The following is a 16,412-nucleotide window of genomic DNA, read 5'->3' as shown; positions in this document are numbered from 1 at the left end:
GCTGCTCTGTAATTCTCGTCTCAGTGGTATTGCTGATGTGGGGCTTTCTCACGGCTGCTCTTGAGAGATCACTTATCACTGCAGCTCCCGAAAGGAGGTGGTGGTGAGGTGGGTTTTGGGTTCTTCTCCCAAGTAACAAGGGATAGGATGAGAGGAGATGTCCTCAGGTTGCACCAGGGGGATTTAGATTGGACATCAGGAAAAATTTCCTTACTGACAGAGTGGTGAAGCCCTGGCAGAGGCTGCCCAGGGCAGGGGTGCAGTCTCCATCCCTAGAGGGGTTCAAAGAATGTCTAGAGGTGGCACTTGGGGACATGGTTTAGCAGGCATGGTGGGGCTGGGCTGACGGTTGGACTTAGTGAGCTGAGAAGTCTTTTCCAACCTTAATGATTCTGTGGTCTTTATGAGTTCTTAGTACATGTCTGGGGTCATTAAGAGCAGATGATATTTTTTTGCTACAGGGTCTTTTGAACAAGCGGGCTTCACATCCTCGTGGTGATGGCTCCAGGTCCCTGCGGGCAGGACTCAGCTGTCCTGGGCTCAGTGAGGTTTGTCTCACACTTTGTGTGCAGAGCAGAGCAGTGTGCCCAGAGTAACTGGGTTTTTTTGAGTGTTTTGGGTTGTTTTTTCTTACCAAGCCCATCCTGAGAAATGAAACCAGAGCCATAAAATGCAGCCACCTGTTTGTGCAAGAGGCCAATGGGCAGTAGCTTACACAGGGCAGAGCTGAAGTTGTTTGAGCATCCTTAACTGAGTAGATGATACTTGATTTAACGGGCTACCAGTGTGCTTTGAAGGAATGTTCGTGTTTCTTGGATCCTCTGGGGCCTGGGGTGCAGAGAGGGTGTATCCTTCACGCAGCTAGCCTGGAGGTTTCCCTGTTAAATAATCAGAAGACATTTACAGCCAGTGCTTAACATTCCCAAAGCAGCTTGGCTGGGAACAGCGTTTTTGCGGGGTCTGGCGGAGCGCTGCTGGCAGTTTGATGGGTTAATGGGGCTCAGAAGGGTGGCCGAGAGCGCGGGGGCTCGCCGAGCCCAGAGCCGCTCGGCAGAGCTGGGGCTGCTCTCTCTGTGCCGCTGCCAGTCCCGCGCCAGGCCCTGGCGGAGCCTCCCCTCGCTCATATGGGATCTACAGCGTCAGGCTCTGCCCCGTGGGCTTTCATTCCCATGGGGCCACCACTCCCCAGCTTTGCCACATCCCAGCTGGAATGAGAGCGTATTTACTGAGACTACACGGCATCCACAAAATTTTTCCTGAGCTTTGCCTATAGACGCGGGTGGCTCACAGCCAGAGCGGGGACCTGCTCTGGAGTGAAAAATCTTTCTGTTGTGGCACTCAGGGTGGGGAAAAGGATGCAGCACGTTGGCTCCAGTGACTCTGCAGAAGCTCCCGGAGGTATCGATGTGCCCGGTGCTCCAGCACAGCAGCTTGATGCCAGCCTGCCTCGGTCTCTGTCAGTAGCGTAACTCCTGGTTTGCCTGACCGCAAGCAGAGGATTGAGCCGGGGCTGGTCTCAACACGGGGTGAGGAGGAGCGCTGCCAGGCCAGCTCCAAGCCTGGCACGATGCTCCGTGGGGTGCAGTGGGGGCTGCCCTGCGGAATTCACCCGTGGGGTCTGGTTGTAGATGCTTGACCAGGGGTGAGATGCTGCCTGCAAAGAAGACATGGGGCACAGCTCTGGCCTGAGGACAGCCCTGGCCTGAGGCAAAAGGGGTTTGGGAAGGTATTGGATGCACAAAGAGGCGTGGGAGTTGAGGAGAGGGAGGTCGGAGATGCGCACAGCCCCCAGTCCTATCCCACCTCCCCTCCTTCCCACGCTTGGCAATGAAAGACAAATAAAATACAAGCCCAAGAGGACTATAGGCTAAATTGTAATTGGAGCAATATGGGCCGATTATAAAGTTATGTGCCAACCTGCATTAAATGGCAGCATCTGCTGGAATTATTGGAGGTGCCTCAGTGCCTATTAAAAGTGGGAGGATTTTCCTGGAGGACAAGCTGGGCGGGCTGCAGCCACGCTGGAGAGCCCGTGCTGAGCCTGAAGGGCTCAGATGGAGCCGGGCTGAGGCTGCTCTTGTGTTGAAATCTCCCCCGGGTGCTTTGGGAGAGGTTTTGGGGGATGCTGTCAAGGAAGCCACCTCCCATCCCCAGCCAAACTGCTTGTCTCTGTTCATCAGGTCACACCGCATCCTCCTCCTAAGCAACATGCACATATACGTGTGTGTGCATGCAGAGCCGCACGCATGCACAGCTTGCATCCTCCCTGCACCCCAAGGTGCTCAGAACAGGATAGGATTTACTCCCCTTAATCGCTTTTAGTTGGTTTCCAGTAACTGCCTCGATTAAGCCTGCATGGCCACCCCCAAAGCCATCCCCACCGCCAGGAATCAAAACCCCCACCCGGTTTCTGAGCTGGTTGGGCAACCCCTTGATGCAATTGCTTCTGCTCAGACTCTGGTATGAGGCCATCTGTGCATCTCTGTGAGGGGATTGCCCACAGCATTCTCTGTGCCGGCACCCCGGGTGTGACGAGCAAGGAATGAGCAAATCAATCACAAGAGCTTCAACTTGCAGCTCCTTTCCTCTGCACGGGATGGCTCCGGGCATTTTGCCTGAAGCTCCCAGTAAGATACTCTAACTGGGCAAAGGGTGCACCTCCTCTGATTCAAGCAGAAGAGAAGGCAGCTTTGAGCCTCTCCTCTGCTCTGAGCTGGGCTCCCCTGCCCAGCCAGCAGTGATGCAGGATGCTTCCCCGCAGGACCAGCCCTTTGGCAGCACCTCTCACACCCATCTGGCCCAGAGAGGGCTGGTGATGCTCTCTGCTCCAAGGTGCCGATGTTAACCTGGGTGGAAAACTGTCTCTGCTGTCACCACAGCCTTGGGGACCGTCCCTGGACTTGGGGAGGGGGTCAACTTCAGCCCAACTCCTGTAAGAGCAGCATGCCAAGCCCTTATTTCTGGTTCTGCAGAAGCAGGGCAGAAGGTGGGGGCTGAGCAAGGGGCTGGTTGTGCGGGTGCACCCTCCCTGGCACAGGCTGCTGCCCACTCCCCAGCAGCACCAGCTGGTACCAAAGGAACATGGAAAGCACAAACCTGGGCTCCCCAAACCCTGAAATGTCCCTGCTCCTGGCCCGGCGCTAGGAGGTGGTTATTCATTACCCGAGCCAGGAGGATGTTTTGCCCTCCCTGGACCTCTGCCACCCTCGGCACACAGTGCTGGAGCTGCTCCCAAGCCTTTTATCTCCTGGCACCATGTGCAGCCCATGCATTATTTACCGCGTGCCTTCGCGGCGCAGCGCCGCACGCCGAATTATTCATTTCCCTCATGGGCTTTTTCCAGGGCTCTCTAATCAGAGTTGCTCAGTTCTTTATAAACACTAATGAATTTATTTCCCGATGCCCTTATGAGGGAGATGGGGTATTTTATCTTCTTCATACACCATGAGTTTGAGCATGGGTTTGGGGACTTCAAAGCGAGGCAGGCCCCCCGGGGAGGCCAGGAGCGTGGTTTTGCCATGGGCTGGGTGTGTTTGTGCTCCGCGCAGCGATCGCTCAGCCGGCTCTGGGTGGGTGATAGGCACCGTGGTGCTGGCCCCTGATGCTGGTGGTCCCTCCTCATCCTTCCTCCCAGTGGCACCTTCCTCCCCTCTTCCCCATGTGCCTGGGCTATGAGCCTGGCCAGGGAGGTGGCAGCTGGGTCCTGGTACTGCCAAACAAAACCAGGAGCGTCCAGCAGCAAGTGGAGAAGATCCAGACTGGTGTGTGCCCAGTGCCAAGATGAATGGAGAGTCTGAGCATCCTTCCCTCCAGCCCCCCATAAAATACAAACAAACACTGTTCTCCTTGCTGGAGCCTGGGCTCTGGGGGAGCTGGGGGCCAGCCCGTGGATGTGGTGTCTCCACGTCACAGCTGTTCTGCCAGCGGCTCCCGCGATGCTCCCCGCGATGCTCCGTAGCCGCAGCGCCCACCCTGCCTCTCTCAGCAAAGCCGCCTGCGAGACGCTGCGCTCACTGGAGCAGAGGCGCCCGCACTGATGGCCGTGACAAGCAGCAATTATTGCACTGACAAAATAAAAGTTTTGAGTTGTTTTGCAAATATTTTTGAAGCCCCGATACGGCAGCAGAAGTAGGCGTAATTACACATAAAAATGTACCTCCTTTATAGTCTTTTAATTATCTACTCAGGTGAACCGTAATTTGAGGGGAAAAGCTTTAAATCTGTTCATTTCTAACAATAAAAAAATGAGATGAGAGAGCGTTGTTTTGCTGTAATTAAGAGAAGACACATCTGGATGGATGGGCCAGAGAGCAGGGCTCTGCGCTGCGCTCCAGGGACCCCGGGCCCTGTTCCTCTCTCGGGGCTGGGCCGGGCACGGACACCGCGGCGGCAGCACGGATCGAGCGGCGGTGCCAGCGACTCGAGTTGTCAGCCTCGCCCGGGACCTGCCTGCTGGCACCAACCGCGTGAGGCCACCCCGGCCTCGAGAGTTGTACCCGGGGAAGGACACGGGGAGGGACGAGCCAGCTCACAGGGCAGTGTCCGCGAGGGGAGATCCCGTAGGAGAGCTTGGGAGTGGATGGACCGGGAGGCTGAGAGGGTGTGCTGGTGACGCTGCGGCTCCTTGGTACGTGGCCTTTGTCCATCTTCTTTCTTCCCACTACGTGTTCAGTTTATTCACCGGGTTCATCTTGTCTTTTGACCCGGGACCCCTTGGGGTGCAGGCAGGCTGGGCCGGAGGCAGCGGCCGCTCCGGGCCGAGTCCCACACTAAATCCAGTGCCAGGGCTCGGCCTTGTGCCGGCATTGTCAGACCTGAGGCCTTTACGAGACCCCTACCCGAGGCATTAACTACTGATTGCTCCCTTCTCCCTCTGCCACTCCAATTTCTGAGCTGCTGCCAGGTGAGGCACCTTTTAAAAGCAGTTATTTCCATCCAGCCTGCTGTCACACACCGCTTTCTGAGAGAGCAATGAGTCCCAAACTTTATTTTTCTTACAATGGCTCCTCTGAGCCCCACATCAGATCAAAACCTGGCTCTTTTGGGCTGTGCACCCCAGAAGCGTGCTACATTTAGATTGGATATTAGGAAAGATTTCTTTACTGGAGGAGTGGTGAAGCCCTGGCAGAGGCTGCCCGGGTGGAGTTTTCTGGGAGCGAAGCTCCAGCACAAGGGGACGAGGTGACTTTTCCAGGAGGCTGCAGGCCGTTTGTCCCAGGGATGCTGCACGAACTCGCGTGAGACACGCAGCTCCCTGCGTTGGTACCTCCCCGGGGTGCAGCTCGAGAGCAGGGGCAGCCAGGCTGTTTTAGCCGTGCACATGCTTTCCCAGGCAGACAGAAGGCCTCGCTGCCTGTCTGCGCTGCTCCTGTCAGCGTGAATGTCAAGCGCTTCACAAACAGAGGCATTAAATGTCAGATCCTGTCCCCTACAAGCCCTGCTTGTAATTTCAGTGCTCAAACATGCTCAGTGGTCATCTTGTTCCCAGTTCCTTCCTCTGATAAGCAGTGTCCCTTGTACCACAGCGTCTTGAGGCGAGCCCCAGAGCAGCGCTCTTCATACCTCCCTGGGCCCTCCTCCCATCCCATCCCATCCCATCCCATCCCATCCCATCCCATCCCATCCCATCCCATCCCATCCCATCCCATCCCATCCCATCCCATCATCATCCTCTCTCCCTGATACTGGAAAACGCTTAGGATCAGACCCCCTGGCCCTCTGCTTTGGGACCAGTGATGTGGATTTTCATGGTCCTCGTGACTGCGGTGTCTCCCTGTGCTGGTCCCTTTAACCATCAGCCCGAGCCTCCCCTCAGCTGTGTCCCAGCCGAGCTCCTCAAGATCTCCAGCCTGCAGCTGAACTGCTCTTGCTGCAGGGTCTCTGGGGTGGTTTTGCTCTTCCTCTTCTCAGGTAAGTGAGATTGGGCTGTGTTCCATTTCTTACCACAAACTGACTTGTGGTTTCTCTCCCTTCTTGGTGTTTTTTTTCTATTAATTCTCTGTATTTGCTGTTATTTTGGATAATGCGCTGCTCAGGGTGGCCCAGCAGGGCTCTGGTTTGTGCCCTTAGGGAGAAAACGAGGCTGCCCCATTCCTATATCATTGTTTCCCCCGTGGGGTACACCCAGGTACCGTGCTGGTCCCTTTCCACACCTGGCACTGAGAATAACCCCTATAAGCTGCTGGTTTTCTGATTGCTTGTCCTTGATGTAAAAACTTTCCCCCAGGAACAAAGAATGTACCAGCTCTGAGTGCACGGGTGACATAAAATGCTAAGCTCGATTCCACTTGAGATGGGGTTTCTCATTTGCACTGTGGCATTGACACAGTAAAATAATACATAAAATACACATAATAAATTAAAGCAAATACCACATGCCGGTGCCTGGAAATTTGGAACTTGCTGCATGCTCAGTGCAGGCGAACAAGATGCATTTTAATAATTACAAATAAACCTGTGGCCAAAAGAGCCTTTTCGGAGCACACCTGGAGCGAATGCTGATGCTGCCGCTCCCGCAGAATGCTGATAATCCCATTTGCTGGTGCATTAGAGCTGATTTAAGGGTAAACAATAGCTTCCATCTGAATTTGTTTTACAACCTATTGACGTAGCAGGTACCTTTCTGCTGTTATTGAAATATTTGTAAATATTTTACCCGGCCTTCACACTGCAGTTGTTATTATTTTTTTTTTTAGAGTTTTATTTTTTTATTTCTTGTGAATCGACAGCAACTGTGTTCACCCTCCACATAACCCAAGGAGCTCATGGTTGTTCCCCCCTCTCTGCCCTTTGTTGGAATGATTGTTCTTCCCACTGTGGCTGCCGCGTGGTTTGTAAGCTTATTTTAGGCTCAGCTGTGGGGATTAGCGATAACACTGCCTATTGTGGGAAGGTTCATATTATTTAAAATTGGAACTAGAACAAAGGCAATTCAACTGCGGTTCCTTGCTGTACGGTTAAAATGGCATTTACTGACACTGTCTGGGGAACACAAGGTATGAGCTGAGTTCCTGCCCATCTTGGGGCCAATGGAAGGAGTTAAACAAGATCTGGGGCAGGAGGGGAGAACGGCTTTTCCTTGGGTTGCTCCTTTCGTGATGGCTGTTGACGACTTGCTCAGCGCTGCTGTTGACCTGTGGGTCTCCAAGCAGCTGGTGCAGCAGGAAGGGGACATGGAGATGCTTCAGTTTTAATTTCTCTTTCTGGCTTAGGAAAAGCTTCCAGGATGGTGGGGTCTTGGGAGCATTTCAGCAGGTCCATGCTGTCAGAGAGGAGTGGGGCCAGGGCTGCTCCGATGGCCGCAGCTGCCTTCACGCTCGTGACCATTCTGTAGCTGGACTTCTGCTAAGCTGAAGGAGGCAGCTCAAGCTGGCAGCCCCTTCCCACTCCTGCATGGCCCGTAATGTGAGCCCAGGGCTCCGGCAGGACATGGAGCTGCTGGAAAGAGTGCAGAGGAGGCCACAGAGATGGTCTGAGGGCTGGCTGAGAGAGTTGGGGTTGTTCAGCCTGGAGAAGAGAAGGCTGTGGGGAGACCTAAGAGCAGCTTCCAGTGCTGAAAGGGTCTCCAGGAAAGCTGGGGAGGGACTCTGGATCAGGGAGGGCAGGGACAGGACCCAGGGCAGCATCAAAATCCCACACTCCACATGCCCTGTGCGGTGATGCTGACTCCTTCTTCAGGCTGGGAGATGCCCCAGCTGCTGCTGGTCCATAACCTGCCCATCCTCCTCCTCTCCTACCCCAGCAGGAAAAGGAGCAGAGAGCGTGGGGTGTGCGTGTGTGCGCGGGGGGCGGTGAGAACCTCCAGACACACAAAAGCTGCAGGAACCTCCAGCAGCTGTAACCCTGGCAACTGTGTCTCAGGATTTGAATGTAATTATACCTCGAACGTGATAAACACTCTGAAGGACTCCTTATGTGGAGATCATACTAAACAAGTCTTTGAAATTACCCTCATCAAATATTGATAGAGAGAGAGTTTAAAAAAGAAAAAGGGAAAGAGAGAGAAAAGGCGAATTCCTGCTCTTGCCCACGGGCTGTGGGTTAATGGGGATCTGTTGGTTTATCACCGCAGCGCAAGCCCCACCGAGAGCTCGGTGCACAGTGAAATTAAAAGCCAGGGTTGGGGGCATAAGAGAAATAAAACCATCAGGTGAGGCAGCCGCATCGATTGGCGTTTTTCTTTATGTTTGGCACGCAGGAAAGTGATCCCAATAAACACCATTTATCTTGCCCAGCCAAGGCAGTGGAAGTTTAATTGCTGCAGGGGGAGGTGGGAGGAGGGGAAGGGGCGTTTCTGAGGTTCCATCAGGGTTGTGCTGGTCAGCAGAGCACTGAAGATGGGGATCTCATCTCACCTGTGGGTTTGGAGACAGCAGGCAGAGTATTTTTCATGGGGAGAGCAGGTTGCGGTCCTAGCTTGCTTCCAGTGCCTGTGGAGCAGAAGTGCAGGAGGCATCCCCGGGAGCTGTGGCTCGGTGCTGCAGCCGTGCCATGCAGGGATGCTCCAGTACTCGTTTCTCCTTGCTGGCACTCATCTCCTGCTTTTGAAGGATGTTTGCTGGGGACCCTCCCTGGGTCTGGTAGTGTGCAAGGGGAGCTGTACTGCACTACTCCATCCTCAGCTGCTCCTCAAGCAAGTGCTAGAGGTGTACTTTAACAACACCTCGAGTTGTGTTGGGACTGGCTGGTGTGCTCCACAGATGTCTTGTCAAATGCTTAGAGGAGGTTTGGTGAGCAGAGCAGTTTCTTGCCTCTTGAGTGATTTCCCAGCAATGTGTGGGACTGGAGGGGGGAAAAATGGGCAAAGAAGCACCCTGCACAGAAAAAGGGAGAGGCTAGAACTTCATTGGAACAGAGGCTCTGGAGATGTGGAGGAGGAGAGGAGAAGTAAATAGCTCTTCACTCTGAGTGTCAGGAGAAAGACGGCTGGATAGAGTCAACTTCGTCTGTTGAATTGCTGGTTGTGAGGTAATTTCTGCTTTTAGGAGTTTACATTTAATGCAGAGACGAGGCCAACAGCCAAGCACGTGGGAGCCCTTGCTGCGGTTTGGTTGTTGAATGTTGATTGTTTGACCACAGCTAACCTGGACACTTTGAGACCTGTGAGGTCAAGGCATGTGTACTGTGTGCTGGGGTGGCAGGGCAGTGGTGCCGATGCCCTGTCCTGCTTTCATGTGTTTGTAGGTTTTATCACTTAGTAAGTGTTTACAGAGCAAACATGCACTGCACAAAGAGGCATCGGCTGATATCTCAATGGGATCCATCAGCGGAGCATCGGCCAGGAGTGACTGAAAGTGCAGCCAGACAGCAAATGGGATGCTTTGGCATTTTAGTGTGGATGATGGGAGGCGCGATGGGTTATCACAGAACCACAGAATCATTAAGGTTGGAAAAGACCTCTCAGCTCATCCAATCCAAGTGTCAGCCCAGTCCCACTGTGCCTGCTAAACCATGTCCCCAGGTGCTACAGCCACACATTTTTTGAACCCCTCGAGGGATGGAGATACCCACCCACGCCTCCCCCAGCTGCCCCGGGCAGCCTCTGCCAGGGCTTCACCACTATGTCAGGAAAGGAATTTTTCCTAATGTTCAACCTAAGCCTCCCCTGGCACAGCTTGAGACTATTGGGTTACCAGCTTGATGGAGAGCTCTACCTCCCTGATGGCAAAAAAACCCCACAACCCACACATCCTAGAGAATCATTCTTGTTTTGTGGCAGGCCTGGCTGAACCTTCATGTAAAAACCCTTTCAGCACTCTCGGAAGGGACCTGGCAAGCATCTCCTAAGCAAGAAGAAAAACACTCTTCAGCTCCAGCCACCCAGACCTGCAAAGTCAATCTAATGCCAAGAGATGTGCCAGCATAGATGTAGGTTTTTCAGCCTGTGACCAAACAGGAGTGGTACGTGTTGAGACCCACACTACGCGCCCCTTGGTCTGATGTCCCTAGCTCTGTGCCAGGGCAAACGTGTGACCAGCTCCGTTTGTTGGAAACAGGGGGCAAAACAACGATGCACAAACACTGGAACCTTATCAAGTGCTGTTGGCTGTTTCATGGGCTGCTTATAAACAGCTGGAACTTTTGTAAAGGCAGTGCTGAGTGTTGGTTACTGTTGATGTAGCTGAGAGAGAAAATAAGGGGGAACTGCATCTCTAAAGGATTTTGCGAGGGTTGTTGGGGTTGCTGGTACCACGCTGAGGGTGGTTTATGCAGCACAAGTCAGCTGTGACACAGGTTGGAAAGCAGTGGGTCTGTTAGACTCCTTGGAGCTGAGATGATTGTTGAACAGCATGGAGTGTGGCAGAGGGAAGGAGCTGCAGGTTGTCTTTGGAGAAGTATTTTACAAGTGATTTAAAGAAAACTGTGCTAAACGGACGGCTACGCTGCCTCCTGCAGAGCTGCTGTCTGATGTGCCGGGGGGAAAATGGGTTGTATGTTGGGGAGGGGTCCTTAGCTCAGGGGGTCGTGGAGCACTGGAACAGCTCCCAGGGAAGCAGCCATAGCACCGAGCCTGACAATATTCCAGGAGCATTGGCCAATGCCCTCAGCCTCACAGTGTGAGTGTTGGAGTGTTCTCTGCAGGGACAGGAGCTGGACTTGATGAGCCTTGTGGGTCCCTTCCAGTTCAGGACATTCTGTGATTCTATCCAAGAAGGGGTTGGGGTAGATCTTGTATAGCATGTGATGGTGACCAGTTGCTGTTAGCTGGACCAGCGAGGAGGGGGCTGAATGTTTGTATCTGATGCTTTTAATGGGGGATCCAGATGGTGTTGGCACCTCTTGGTTATTGGGGAGAAATCAAAAAAGTCTGTTTTTCTTTCCCACTGAAAATTATCATGAATTCCCCTTTCAGGAGCCTTTGGAAGTGATGAAGGAAGATCCCTCTTGGTTCCTCTGGAGCCCCCCTGGAAAATGCTCCTGTTATTGGCAGAAAATGTCAGTGGCCGTGTAGTGTAGGCCCTTTTGAAGGGAGAGGTGCTGCATCATGGAGCTGAAAAGTGTGCAGCTGGGAGGGCAGGTGTGGGTGAGCATCACCCCAGGTGTGTGCAAGGAGGAAATATCAGCTGAAAATATCAGGCTGAAAATGATGCTTTGACCTTTTGGAAGAGCTGTCTGTGGGGTGGCTGGGTTGTAGTCACTTGTTTAACACAACAGCTGAATTCCTGGGCTGGGCCAGGCACAGAGTATCCCAGCAGAAGAGCTATGTCTCCCAGGAAGGCTCCCAGAGTTCGTGCCTAGATGGTTTCTTTAAAGGTTAATTCTCACTGGCAGCATCTGGAAGGAAACCTGGAGTGCTCGGAGGGAATTGGTTCTACCCACTACAAAGAGTCTTCTTGTTTGTGGGTTTTTGGTCTTTGTTTTTTTTGTTTGGCTTTTTTTTTTTTAATGTTAAAATTTGCTCTTATTCATTTCTTAAGAGGAAAAAAAACCCTCCAAGCTTGCCTCCCAGTGCCGAGGCACAAAGAGAGAGCCATTCCCGGAGTCAGTAGCAGGGTAGACTGCGCTTCCTCCTGCTCCAAGGTGGTAGAATAAAGAGCTCCTGCAGTCATCTTTTTTTCTAAGAGTTGCATTGTTAAAACCTTCCTTAGGGAAATCCAGGGAGCGTAATTGCTCTGGTCTGACTCTGCCCGCTGAGCTGCTTGAATTAAGTGGGTGTTTTGGCATCCTGAGCAGAGCCTTGTGGGAACTGACCTTCGCCTTCTGCCGCTGCACTCTGCAACCTGCCGCTAATTAGGATGGAGAGAGCCCTCCTTTGTTTTCAAATACTAGTTTACCTCCGTCTTTGCTTTCTGCCGGGAGCTGCCCGGCGTGACTCGGTGCATAATGAACGGGACACAGCAGATGGTAGAGCTCCAGCACCGCCAAACATCACTTTTAACACCCTGAAGCAGAGCGGGAGGGAGAAGCTGGGCTTTGAACCACTTGCCGAGTCTATTCACGGCAAAGCCGCTCATTAGCCAGCGTCGGAATTAACGTCTGAAATGATGCTTTGTTTGGGGGGAAAAGAAGAAAAATTCATTTCCACAGCTGCTTTCATTCGGTATTTGCAAACTTGGGAGCCTGGGATAAGGAGGGGCATCACTGCTGTGTGGAGTTTGGGGCAGGTGTCAGGCTGGTTCACGGTCCCGTGGGAGAGACGGGCTTTGCCTGCAGTTGGACCATTCACCAGGGGCATCGGTCCCCTGTAATGGTCTGAGGATTGCCTCGGCTTTGAGCACTGGGAAAAGGGTTGTGAGGTATTGTAGAATTGTTAAGGTTGGAAAAACCCTCAGAGCTCATCCAGTCCAATCGTCAGCCCAGTCCCACCGTGCCTGCTGAACCATGTCCCCAGGTGCCATCTCTACATGCTTCTTGAACTCCCTGAGGGATGGAGAGTCCCCCCCTGCCCTGGGAAGCCTCTGCCAGGGCTTCACCACTCCTTCAGTAAAGAAATCTATCCTATTATCCAATCTAAACCTCCCCTGGCATAAATTGAGGCCATTTCCTCTCATCCTATCCCTTCCTACTTGGGAGAAAAGACCAGCACTCACCTCACCACAACCTCCTTTTAGGTAGTTGTAGAGAGTGACAATGTCTCCCCCTCAGCCTCCTCCAGGCTAAGCAGCCCCAGGTTCCTCGGCTCCTGCTCATAACCCCTGTGCCCCGAGACCCAGGAATTTGTCTTTTGGAAAGCACCTTCTTTCCAACTTTCTTAAAAAGGGGGGAAGATTATGAAGTCTTCAAAGACAAAACTTGGCACCTCCCTTGTGTGAGAAACTGGAATACGGGGCACTTGGAGGGTTTAAGCCAAATTTGCTCTGAAAGAGGATTAGTTAAACTATGTAAAACTTCTGTGTGAACGACGTTATTCAAATGTAATCCGGTTTATCGTAATTTGCTTTGGAAATGAGTTGGTAAACCCAATAAATGTCACTTCAATTCTGAACGAGAGCACCCCATAGGGATTTACTAACTTTGAAGCAACACACTTTAAATTCATGCTTTCCACTACTACGTCCAAACTTTACCTAGCACTCTTCGAGATAGAGGTTCACCACATCTGGTGACAAGCAGATGTGCCCATAAGGAACCTGATGGTTTTATTTAGATGTGAAAGACCTCTGCCCAAGCTCTAGAAATTGTGATGCCTTACGGAGCAGAATGAAGATGCATTGGATTAAGTTGAGACAGGACATTAAGAAAAGGCTCTTTACCAAGAGGGTGGTTGGTCACTGGAACAGGCTCCCCAGAAAGTGGTCATAGCAGCAAGTCAGTCATAGCTCAGGGAACATCTGGATGACACTCTTAGTCATATGGTTTAGTTTTAGGCACTCCTGTGAGGAGTAGGGAGTGGGATTCAATGATCCTTACAGGTTGTTTCCAACCTGAGATGATCTATGAAAGATGTAGACCCCAATTCTTCTGTGACACTGTGGATCAAGGGCATCCACGACAAAAAGTGTCGGGCACGTGAGTTAGCTGAGCAGCAGGTCGGAGATGTGGGCTCCAGGCAGTTCAGTTCTCAGGAGAACATCTACATTGTGCAAAAATGCATCTTCAGGCAGCAGCTGAGGTTACTGCAAGCCACGTTGCAACCTGCTAGCGCACAACTTGGTGACCTCTTGGAGACCTGTGGGGCAGGAGCTTGGTGGAGTGGGAGTCTGAAGGCAATGCCTGGTGGGCTGAAGAAGCAGGAAGGTGTGTTGCCTTGGGACCAGCCAGGGGCTAAGGCTGCCCTTTGCGCGTGCTGCAGCAGAGATCTGGATCCTCCTGGGCAGGAGGTGTTGGAGCCAGAGGAACATGCCCTGCACCTGCAGCAATGGGGGCAGCAGGGACGCGTCAGGCTGTGGTGCAGGTACTCTGTGCAGTGTGATGTGCTGCAGAAAGTGGTGTGGAGCCTGAGTAATCTGGACGCAAGCCCTGTGGGGACTTCAGGGCCAGCATGCCACGTCAGCTCAGCTCCAGCACCACCCTGCAGCGTGATGTGTGGGCCCTGTGTGACGTTGCTCAAGCTTATGAGGTCGTAGGAAGCTGGCTCTGCCACCGTGCTGGCCACAGGCTGGCTGCCTGTGTGGGGCAGAGCAGATGCTCAGATGGTGTCTGCATGGAACCGGATCAAAGCTAACAACTGCAGGAATGGCTGCGCTGTTCTGGACCAGAGCCGGCTCTGCAGGAGCCAGCTCAGCTGCTTCCGACCTGCTTGGGCAGCCCCAGCCTGGCTAATCTGCCCGCAGCAGATGGAGAGGTGACCATGCTGCAACCTGTGCCGGGTGCTCCCGTTATGTTGTGTTTGCTAAGTTGTGCCTGGGGAACGAGGGCCGATGCAGGTGTCCTCCGCTTGTGCTGCACCAGCGTTATCTGGCATGAGCTTTCTAGGAATTGCCACTCAAGGAGGGCAGCGCTTGGCAGAGTGGGGTGTGGGGCTGCCTACCTGCCACCTCCTCTGCTCATCACTGGTTTTCCTTGCATCCCTGGATACCGCCGAGAGATATTGAAGCCTGGATAGAAACGCCGAGTTGGCAACTTTTAATATTGCCGAAACATAATCAGCTTTTGCTTCTACAGCAATTAGCATGTTATTACCCATAATGTTTTGCATGGCAATTTCGTTGTAAACATTTGTACTAATTCACCATAACCTAATTATTTTTATGACATATAATTATGAAATATTTTTGGAGAAGGAATGGTTTCATTTTCTATTTATACCATTATTTCCTGGAAGCGTCAGATATTTTTAACATCAGGAAAGAGCATCTCTCCCCCTTCCCCAATCAGAGTTCTCTATTTACTGCCTCAGCTTGCCTGGAGAGCGCAGTAGCTGGGATGACGTTCTGGAGATGGGTGATGGATTCCGGGAGAGGCTGATTGAACTGTAATTTGTGGTAGCATGATACTTAAATGGAGAAATACAACAGGTGGTTTTCTTTGCTGCTCAGTGGGTAGATGTGATGAGTCCCAGTTACAGCATCTGCCTTAATGTCCCCTTCCTAAGTACTTAAGTAAAGAGTGATGCGGTGAAGCTGTTGCCTTAGGACCAAGGCTTTCTGGAATGCAGCCACCCTGAACTGGGAGGCAGGACCCCTCGAGGGGGATGCTGGTGCGTTTTGACATCAGTAATGCCTTGCTCAGACCTCACATCTGGCAGGGCTGGCAGCCCTGGGCTGAAACAACCAGGAGACTCAGCCCACCTTGTCTTCTGGCTTGGTGTGGCTGTGGCTAAGAGGATGGGGTGCAGGGCACCAGTAGGTGGGTGGGGATGCTGGTCTGTGGTGCTTAAAGACAGAAGGAGAGAGAGGGGAAAACATCTGTGCTCTGGTTCAGCTTCCAAAGAAAGACCCTGCACCTGTGCTACAGAGGCCAACACAAACCCGGTGCCTGGAGCACAGCAGCGATGAACTCAGTCTTTAGGGAACGCTGCAGGATGGTGGGAGATGTAAGCCAGAGAAGGAAACCGAATTCCTCTTACCCACTCCCGGCACGTGTTCTGCTCTCCTGGCTGCTGTGGTGGGCTGGGGGCTGACCGCCCTGCTCCCAGAGGTCGCGGCAGCAGTCGAGAGGGTGTGTGTTGCACGCACCCAGCCAACATTTAATGGCAAGAGGCCTCCCTTAATCTTATACGTGGAGGCACTGTACAGAAAAGGTTCAGAATTCAGGCTTAATAGTAACAAGTATGAAACTTGGCAGGCTGAAAGGCTTGTATATCTTGCCTGATCTCCAGTCTGGAGAGGTCTCAAAACGGAGCCATGTGTAGCACATTGACATCCTAGAAGAATATATTAAAAAAAAGGCGTTTTTAGCTGGCTGTGTGTCATATAAATGAGATTTATTTCGATGCCTGTCATGATAGTTGAAGCAGTAACAAATTCAGTAATTGCTAGCACCACGGTCGCATAAGCTCCAAATGTTTAACTCTAAGCTACATTTATACAGCAACTTTTAGGTAATACCGTCAATCCTTTGCCTGTTTTTATACCTCCTGGTTGGCGTATGTGTGGCTGCACAGCGTGTCGGCCGTGCTGAGCATGACGGGTGTTGCATGCAGGCTGCTGTCTCAGAAGTTGCCTAGAATTACCTGTTAATTGCGTGTTACTGATGAGGACCGTGGAATTGGGGTTAAGAAAGACTCGCTAGCTTTTAAAAACCATCCTCTATGCTGGATATTAGTGCGAAGTCACACTTCCAGAAAGCCTACAAGTAATCAGAGGTGCAGATCTGAAATGATACAGTAATTTTTGTGACTGCGAGACCTGAGAATTGAAGTGGGCTGTTGCGTGAGGAATTTTAGCAGCTCTTTGCCCTCCCTGAATATCAACAGCCTCCCCTAAACTCTCACAGAAGTGACTTGTCCAGCAGCCCTTCTTAAATGCGGTTGCTTTGTTCTTTGGGTCATTCCTTGCCTATGAGAAAAGAAAAGGTGACTTGCAAAGTTC

This window comes from Phaenicophaeus curvirostris, chromosome 10 (assembly GCF_032191515.1).
Source record: "Phaenicophaeus curvirostris isolate KB17595 chromosome 10, BPBGC_Pcur_1.0, whole genome shotgun sequence".
Lineage (NCBI taxonomy): Eukaryota > Metazoa > Chordata > Aves > Cuculiformes > Cuculidae > Phaenicophaeus > Phaenicophaeus curvirostris.
Note: the sequence above shows the minus strand (reverse complement) of the source record.